Source organism: Hyperolius riggenbachi, chromosome 4 (genome assembly GCF_040937935.1).
Source record: "Hyperolius riggenbachi isolate aHypRig1 chromosome 4, aHypRig1.pri, whole genome shotgun sequence".
Taxonomy (NCBI): domain Eukaryota; kingdom Metazoa; phylum Chordata; class Amphibia; order Anura; family Hyperoliidae; genus Hyperolius; species Hyperolius riggenbachi.
Genome location: NC_090649.1, coordinates 112,840,127 through 112,848,760, shown reverse-complemented (window position 1 = coordinate 112,848,760; position 8,634 = coordinate 112,840,127).

Here is an 8,634-nt window from a genome sequence, read left to right as displayed (position 1 = left end):
CATCAAACACAACAACCAACAGCCCTTCGGTGTGCAGCGCTACGGTTGAGTTGTCTGTCTCTGAGATGTTTGAGCACAAGAGGAAATTGCCAGCAAATGACCCCCGGGCCGTGGCAGTAACAGCCAGCCAGCATAGCCAAGCTTCTGGCCTGCGAAATGCTGCCATATCGAGTGGTGGAGACAAACAGCTTCAAGGGCATGATGTCAGTGGCCATCCCACGTTACGTTGTTCCCAGCCGCTACCACTTTGCGCGCTCTGCAGTGCCTGAGTTGCATGAGCACGTGGTCAGCTAAATAACCCGAAGCTTGAAGAATGCCGTTGCCTGCAAGGTTCACCTCACCACTGACACCTGGACGAGTGCGTTCGGCCAGGGTCGATACATCTCCCTTACCGCGCACTGGGTGAACCTTGTGGAGCCTGGCAGCGATTCCTCACCTGCTACGGCGCGGGTGTTGCCCACGCCGCAAACAGCTGGATAACAACAGCAGCACCTACCTCTCTGACTCCTTCTCCTCCAACGCATCTCAAAGCTGTACCTCATCCGGAAATGCTAACCCAGCACCAGCAGCAGTAGGATCGTGGAAGCAGTGCAGCACAGCTGTTGGCATGCGTCAGCAAGCGTTGCTGAAGCTGATCTGCCTTGGGGATAAGCAGCACACAGGGGAGGAAATTTGGAGGGGAATAAAGGAACAGACGGATTTGTGGCTGGCACCGCTGGACCTGAAACCGGGCATGAAGCTAGACACCTGGCACGAACTGGCAATGTACGCAATAGAGGTGCTGGCTTGCCCGGCAGCCAGCGTTATGTCGGAACGCTGTTTCAGTGCTGCCGGAGGCATCATCACAGATCGGCGTATCCGCCTCTCCACAGAAAATGCAGACCGTCTGACTCAAATTAAAATGAATCAATCCTGGATTGGAAACGACTACGCAACACTCCTGGACCCCAACCAAGTAACATGACCGATGAACATCTGGGATGGTTTAGCGTTTCCGGTCCCTGTTTATTGAACCTCTCATCTGTATTACATTTATGACTGCATGGCGGCAAAAAGCATTGCTGCTATATCCGCACGCTTTTTGTCCTCATGCAAGGCCTGGGTTGTTGTGTCTCACAAAGCGTGGCCTTCTCCTCCTGCGCCTCCTCCTGTTCCATCACGTGTGCTGCTGCTGCTGCTGCTGCTGCTGCTGCTGGGTTACCGTTGCCGGTCCCTGTTTATGGAACCTCTTATCTTTATTACATTTATGACTACATGGCGGTACAAAGCATGCTATCCGCACGCTTTTTGTCCTCATGCAAGGCCTGGGTTGTTGTGTCTCACAAAGCGTGGCCTTCTCCTCCTGCGCCTCCTCCTGTTCCATCACGTGTGCTGCTGCTGCTGCTGCTGCTGCTGGGTTACCGTTGCCGCGTGGTCCCTGTTTATTGAACCTCTTATCTTTATTACATTTATGACTACATGGCGGTACAAAGCATGCTATCCGCACGCTTTTTGTCCTCATGCAAGGCCTGGGTTGTTGTGTCTCACAAAGCGTGGCCTTCTCCTCCTGCGCCTCCTCCTGTTCCATCACGTGTGCTGCTGCTGCTGCTGCTGCTGGGTTAGCGTTGCCGCGTGGTCCCTGTTTATTGAACCTCTTATCTTTATTACATTTATGACTACATGGCGGTACAAAGCATGCTATCCGCACGCTTTTTGTCCTCATGCAAGGCCTGGGTTGTTGTGTCTCACAAAGCGTGGCCTTCTCCTCCTGCGCCTCCTCCTGTTCCATCACGTGTGCTGCTGCTGGGTTAGCGTTGCCGCGTGGTCCCTGTTTATTGAACCACTTATCTTTATTACATTTATGACTGCATGGTGGTACAAAGCATGCTATCCGCACGCTTCTTGTCCTCATGCAAGGCCTGGGTTGTTGTGTCTCAAAGCGTGGCCTTCTCCTCCTGCGCCACCCTCCTCCTGTTCCATCACGTGTGCTGCTGCTGGGTTAGCATTACCGGTCCCTTTTCCTGGAACCTCTTATATGTATTACATTTATGACTGCATGCCGACAAAAAGCATGTTACCTGTGCAAAGAAAACAGACATTTCCCGCATTTAAAAGACAGTTTTCCCTTTGAAACTTTAAAATCGATTTTCTCAAAAACTATAAGCTCTTTTTGCTAAAATTTTTTTCCTCTTGTACCCACTCCCAAGGTGCACATACCCTGTAAATTTGGGGTATGTAGCATGTAAGGAGGCTTTACAAACCACAAAAGTTCGGGTCCCCATTGACTTCCATTATGTTCGGAGTTCGGGTCGAACACCCGAACATCGCGGCCATGTTCGGCCTGTTCGGCCCGAACCCGAACATCTAGATGTTCGCCCAACACTACCGGCAGCCAGCGTTATGTCGGAACGCTGTTTCAGTGCTGCCGGAGGCATCGTCACAGATCGGCGTATCCGCCTCTCCACAGAAAATGCAGACCGTCTGACTCAAATTAAAATGAATCAATTCTGGATTGGAAACGACTATGCAACACTCCTGGACCCCAACCAAGTAACATGAACAATGACCATCTGTGATGGGTTAGCGTTTCCGGTCCCTGTTTATTGAACCTCTTATCTGTATTACATTTATGACTGCATGGCGGCAAAAAGCATGCTATCCGCACGCTTCTTGTCTTCATGCAAGGCCTGGGTTGTTGTGTCTGAAAGCGTGGCCTTCTCCTCCTGCGCCTCCTCCTGTTCCATCACGTGTGCTGCTGCTGGGTTAGTGTTGCCGGTCCCTGTTTATGGAACCTCTTATCTTTATTACATTTATGACTGCATGGCGGAAAAATGCATGCTATCCACATGCTTCTTGTCCTCATGCAAGGCCTGGGTTGTTGTGTCTCAAAGCGTGGCCTTCTCCTCCTGCGCCTCCTCCTGTTCCATCACGTGTGCTGCTGCTGGGTTAGCGTTGCCGGTCCCTGTTTATGGAACCTCTTATCTGTATTACATTTATGACTGCATGGAGGCAAAAAGCATGCTATCCACACGCTTCTTGTCCTTATGCAAGGCCTGGGTTGTTGTGTCTGAAAGCGTGGCCTTCTCCTCCTGCGCCTCCTCCTGTTCCATCACGTGTGCTGCTGTTGGGTTAGCGTTGCCGGTCCCTGTTTATGGAACCTCTTATCTTTATTACATTTATGACTGCATGGCGGCAAAATGCATGCTATCTGCACGCTTCTTGTCCTCATGCAAGGCCTGGGTTGTTGTGTCTGAAAGCGTGGCCTTCTCCTCCTGCGCCTCCTCTTGTTCCATCACGTGTGCTGCTGCTGGGTTAGCGTTGCCAGTCCCTGTTTTTGGAACCTCTTATCTTTATTACATTTATGACTGCATGGCAGAAAAATGCATGCTATCCACACGCTTCTTGTCCTCATGCAAGGCCTGGGTTGTTGTGTCTCAAAGCGTGGCCTTCTCCTCCTGCACCTCCTCCTGTTCCATCACGTGTGCTGCTGCTGGGTTAGCGTTGCCGGTCCCTGTTTATGGAACCTCTTATCTGTATTACATTTATGACTGCATGGCGGCAAAAAACCTGCTATCCGCACACTTCTTGTCCTCATGCAAGGCCTGGGTTGTTGTGTCTGAAAGTGTGGCCTTCTCCTCCTGCGCCTCCTCCTGTTCCATCACATGTGCTGCTGCTGGGTTAGCATTGCCGGTCCCTGTTTATGGAACCTCTTATCTTTATTACATTTATGACTGCATGGCGGCAAAATGCATGCTATCTGCACGCTTCTTGTCCTCATGCAAGGCCTGGGTTGTTGTGTCTCAAAGCGTGGCCTTCTCCTCCTGCGCCTCCTCCTGTTCCATCACGTGTGCTGTTGCTGGGTTAGCGTTGCCGGTCCCTGTTTATGGAAACTCTTATCTTTATTACATTTATGACTGCATGGCGGCAAAAAGCATGCTATCCACACACTTCTTGTCCTCATGCAAGGCCTGGGTTGTTGTGTCTCAAAGCGTGGCCTTGCGCCTCCTCCTGTTCCATCACGTGTGCTGCTGCTGGGTTAGCGTTGCCGGTCCCTGTTTATGGAACCTCTTATCTTTATTACATTTATGACTGCATGGCGGCAAAATGCATGCTACCTGTGCAAAGAAAACAGACATTTCCAGCATTTAAAAGACAGTTTTCCCTTTGAAACTTTAAAATCGATTTTCTCAAAAACTATAAGCTCTTTTTGCAAATTTTTTTTCCTCTTGTACCCACTCCCAAGGTGCACATACCCTGTAAATTTGGGGTATGTAGCATGTAAGGAGGCTTTACAAAGCACGAAAGTTCGGGTCCCCATTGACTTCCATTATGTTCGGAGTTCGGCGCGAACACCCGAACATCGCGGCCATGTTCGGCGAACGTTCGCGAACCCGAACATCCAGGTGTTCGCCCAACACTAATCCCAATCCCTAATATAGATGAAATTTATGAACCTTTGTGTTGCCAGAATATCTGGAAGAAAAATATTTTGTTCATCCTTGGTTAGAATATAATATAGTATATTAGTCTTGGGCTGTCATTCCGCGTACGTTAAAAAGGGGCGCTGGGAAAAAAGGGCGCCGGGTTTTTAACGATAAGCATGGATAACGTTTAAAAATGTATTGTACTGTATTTCGTTTAAAATTAATGTTTTATAAAGTTATAAATCATTAAATAATGTGCATTAAATCGGCAATTGTAAAAACGTTAATCTTTCGTTTAAATAGTGAAACGTATAATAACGTTTAAAAAAAAAATACTAAGTAACCCTCCCTGTACCTACCCCTAACCCCTAGACCCCCCTGTTGATGCCTAAACCTAAGACCCCCCCTGTTGGTGCCTAAGTAACCCTCCCTGTACCTACCCCTAACCCCTAGACCCCCCTGTTAGTGCCTAAACCTAAGACCCCCCTGTTGGTGCCTAAACCTAAGACCCCCTGTTAGTGCCTAAACCTAAGACCCCCCTGTTGGTGCCTAAACCTAAGACCCCCCTGTTGGTGCCTAAACCTAAGACCCCCTGTTGGTGCCTAAACCTAAGACCCCCCTGTTGGTGCCTAAACCTAAGACCCCCCTTTTGGTGCCTAAACCTAAGACCCCCTGTTGGTGCCTAAACCTAAGACCCCCCTGTTGGTGCCTAAACCTAAGACCCCCCTGTTAGTTTATTCGTTTAAAAATAATGTTAAAAAAAAAAAAATGTACTGTTTTTCTTTTAAAAATAATGTTTAAAAAAAAATATTGTACTGTTTTTCGTTTAAAAATAAAATTTAAAAATGTATAAATCATTAAATAATGTGTAATCATGAGAAACAGTAATAAAATATTAAGTCTCCGGGCGCCGCTTTTAAAACGTTATTTTTCTCCGGCGCCCTTTTTTCCTATCGGGCGCCCATTAAACGATATTTATTATAGGAGTGAATGGCGGCGCCCGATTTGTCCACTAGCCTCAGGCGCCCGAATTTACTGTTTCCGTCATTCCCTTGGGGGGGAGAGAGGAGTAATAGTTCAATCCATATACAATTGGCTAAAGAATTATGTCTAACGGTGATTAGAATTATATATGTCCAAGTCCGTCTTGTTTGTGCGTTAATCTTGACTAACAGTGTGTTTTTATGTATGTTCTCCGTGTATAGGTTGCACAAGCGATGATAAATTATTATATAAATTGTTATAAGATCCTTACTGTGTTTCTGAGAGATGATTGGTAAAATTAATATTAAGGACACTCATGAAATTCAGATAAGAGCGGTCACTTACAAAAATCGCCAGTATAAATTCTATGTATGTACAAATTGGTTTCAGATGCCACCTTTGGAAAAAAATCTGTTATACTGAAATTTCTGTAGAGACCGATCATCAAAATTATCTGAATAAATTATACATGTTTCATTTAAAGAGAGTCTGAAGCGAGAATAGGTCTCGCTTGAGACCTCATAGCTAGCAGGGGCATGCGTGCCCCTGCTAAAACGCCGCTATAGCGCGGCTTAACGGGGGTCCCTGTCCCCCCAAACCCCCTCCGTGCAGCGGGGGAGCGCTTCCTGGTTGGGGCAGGGCTAACCGCCGCAGCCCTGCCCCATGCGCGTCTGTCAGACGCGTATCTCCGACTCTCCCCCGCCCCTCTCAGTCTTCCTTCACTGAGAGGGGCGGGGGAGAGGCGGCGATGCGCGTCTGATAGACGCGCTGGGAGGCAGGGCTGCAGCCGTTAGCCCTGCCTCCAGGAAGAAGATTACCAGCGACCATTTTACGACCAACTTTTGCGGGGGGTGGGTTGGGGGTGAAGGGACCCCCGTTAAGCCGCGGGATAGCGGCGTTTTAGCAGGGGCACACGTGCCCCTGCTATATATAAGACCTGAAGCGAGATTTAGTCTCGCTTCAGTGTCTCTTTAATATAAGCCTTTTTGTAAGAGAAAAATTTCAGAAATATAGTAATGTAATTAATTATTGTAAACTTAGGTAAAGTTCATAAGGATATAGAATAACATGTATCATAATGTATTCATATGTATTGTGTGTAAACTGACACATATGTGTGTAAATTGAGAGTTGTATTGGATACATGTTTGTGATATGTAAGGTATGGAGGAAGCACCCGCAGGGACGTAGTAATAGGGGGTGCAGAGGTAGCGACCGCACTGGGGCCCTTGGTCCAGAGGGGCCCCGAAGGGTCCACCCTCTATCACAGTATTAGCTCTCTATTGGTCCTGTGCTGATAATAATCAATTCTATAGATGCTTTGAATAGTAGCAATCCTTAACACACTGTTCCCAATCCCCTTCTTGCACCTCTGACACTGTGCGTGTCCTTGGCAAGTTTATCAATCGCTATGTATAAAGTTCTTGGGGGGGGCCCCATGTAAAACCTGCACCAGGGCCCACAGCTCCTTAGCTACGTCACTGGGCACCCGTGAAAGTATGTGTTGAAACTATGGGTATATTTGCCTCATAAATAGAGATGTGGCGAACGGTTCCCGAACCGTTCGCCGGCGAACATCTCTAAATCCATGGGCCTCTTACTACTTCCGGGTCGCAATGACCCGGAGTAGTACGTCTGCGCTGCCCGGCGGAGCGCGTCCTAGATCGCGCTCCCGTTGCCGGGCACTCTCTGCGCATGTGCGTGACGTCATGAGTGAACTGTTCGGCCCAACACTACTCATAAAATAGGTTTTCTCCTTTCTTATTAGGAGATTACTTCTTTAAATCATTTAGTCTCAAGTAATTAGACAGGCATATGTTCCTTTGAATAATGATTTTTGAAATAGTCAAAAATACTTAAAGAGACTCCGTAACAAAAATTACATCCTGTTTTTTATCATCCTACAAGTTCCAAAAGCTATTCTAATGTGTTCTCACTTACTGCAGCACGTTCTACTATCACCATCTCTGTAATAAATCAACTTATCTCTCTCTTGTCAGACTTGTCAGCCTGTGTCTGGAAGGCTGCCAAGTTCTTCAGTGTTGTGGTTCTGTGATGCATCTCCCCCCTCCTGGCCCCTCTATGCACACTGCCTGTGTATAATGATCTCTTGAGATACAAAAGGAAGGATGTATACAGCCTGCTTGTGTATGAATGTATTTTCTATGTGTGGAAATACTGTACATCAACCTACTTCCTGTTTTGGTGGCCATTTTGTTTGTTTATAAACAAACTTTTTAAAACTGTTTTTAACCACTTTTAATGCGGCGAGGAGCGGCGAAATTGTGACAGAGGGTAATAGGAGATGTCCCCTAACGCACTGGTATGTTTACTTTTCTGCGATTTTAACAATACAGATTCTCTTTAAGTTGTTTTATTAAATAGTGTCAGAATTCTCTACTTTTAAGTTTTGAAAGGGTTAAAAATGCATTAGGACATGTCAGATTTTTCTTTAGTGATCTACGCCCGCCAACATCTGTGTGGGTTTCTCTTCTGAAGTACGGTAGTCAGTGACAGGAAAGAAAAAAGAGGAAGTAACTTAAACGTACTAGTTTGTCATTTTTTTCCTGCTGAAGAAAAAAAGCCTTTATGAGTGTAGAATATATCTGTATACATGTATACATACATATGTATATATGTATCTACGTGTATAGAAGTAGAAAGGAATTTTATGAGTTATATTATTGGATTGTTCGGAACAGTGGATAATTTATATGTTCTTTTTGGGAAATGTTTTAAATTAATTGTCATATTTATCTAAACAACATCTTAGGTTTTTTTTCTTAGTTAGATGTTAGAGGTTATATAAATAATGACATAATAGGTTTTGTCCCTATTTTTCCTTTATAGTACAATCTTACTATTGTTGAATTTACCTGCTTCTGTGTTCACTACACACGTGGCAGTCTTTAAATAAGTCCAAAAGTCTAGTATAGGAAGTTTTTTTAATAATAATGATTTTTCTCCTGAAACCTAGTGTCCTTAAATTAAATTAGATTAATTCATTGATACCAACTGTCACCCAGTTCTATATGTATGTGAATGAAGTTTCCCATATTGCAGAATAGATTTTTGGAATTTTTATATCATGACCAAAAGAGGTTCAGATTTTTTTCCATAGGAAGTATAGTGAAATCATATATCATAATTTGGGGCCAATTTGGGGGGGGAAGAGCCGGTTGACTTGTCTGTGTTTTTTTTTGGGTAAAGAAACTGGAGTGCCTGGGGGAAACCCATGCAGACACGG